The sequence below is a fragment of the Gavialis gangeticus genome, unplaced genomic scaffold (genome assembly GCF_001723915.1).
Source record: "Gavialis gangeticus isolate Ggan-Ray unplaced genomic scaffold, GavGan_comp1, whole genome shotgun sequence".
NCBI lineage: Eukaryota > Metazoa > Chordata > Crocodylia > Gavialidae > Gavialis > Gavialis gangeticus.
Genome location: NW_017729024.1, coordinates 105065443 through 105066464, shown reverse-complemented (window position 1 = coordinate 105066464; position 1022 = coordinate 105065443). Strand labels below are relative to the sequence as shown.

The 1022-nt window shown below is 55.0% G+C and overlaps 1 protein-coding gene across 5 annotated transcripts in view; it reads left to right on the top strand.

The window, feature by feature from the left end:
• The window catches only part of FOCAD (focadhesin), a 318854-nt gene that overhangs the window by 83123 nt on the left and 234709 nt on the right, over positions 1 to 1022 (top strand). The window lies entirely within an intron of this gene.

Sequence of the window (1022 nt, the reverse complement as noted above, 5' to 3'; positions counted from 1 at the left end):
TCTGCCTTGAACCCTAACCCAAAGCACTTCAGAGTGCTCTAATGTGTAGAGGGGGCTTAAGGTACAGAGAAGATAAATGTTATTTATTTATTCTTTTCCACAACATATGGCAGGGGTCAGAAATGTTTTTAGCCAGTGCCAAATACACCCCAACCTTGACCCATGCTTTGACTTGGCATGCCAGAGGGAGAAGGCAGGGGAGCTATGAGGGGCTCGATCCTTGTTGTTGGTGGCAGGTGCACGTGTGCCTCCAGGGAGATGGGAAGGGAAGGGCTGGGGATGTGCTGTCCCAGGCCCCTTTCCCACCATGCACCCTGAGGTGCATGTATATCCACCAGTGCTGGGGCTTTGGACCCCAGTGCAGCTGTTTGCAGCCTGCCCACCTGCTGCAGCTGCCCAGAGCTTGGGCCAGCTGTGGCAGGCATCCACGAGGCTGCAAACAGCTGTACTGGGTTCTTTGGGGGCAGTAGTGGCTGCATGCACCCCTCAGGATGCATCGCAATCCCAGCTATCTTGCACTGTCTGTCTGGAGATGCACAGCAGCTGCTGCCGCCATGAAGCCTGACCAGAGCCGGGTGCAACTGTTTGCAGCCTCTTGGCTGTCTGCCACAGCCAGCCCAGGCTCTGGGCAGCTGCTTCCTGCCACAGACTGTGGGCTGCTTGCAGCAGGACTTGTAGGTTTCTGGCCTCCTGCTGAGAACAGCCCAGGCTCCCCGGCCAGTGGCAGCAGCCCAGAGCCTGGGCTGGCTGTGACGTGCCGAGCAAAATGGTCTTGCATGCCTTGCTCTGGCACATGTGCCAGGGGTTACCAACCTCTGCTGTAGGGTCTTTCAGTGAAATTTAAAATTTAACCAATTTAAAACTGGTAAGGGGAAATGTTTATACATAAAAGGTCTTTGGAACTTTCAGCCCAAGACATCATCACTGAGACCCTGATCACCTCTTGGCGAAACTAGCCAGCTGTGGCCTTAGATCCACCATGATCCGCTGGCTGGGAAATTGGCTCCACGGTTGGACCCAGA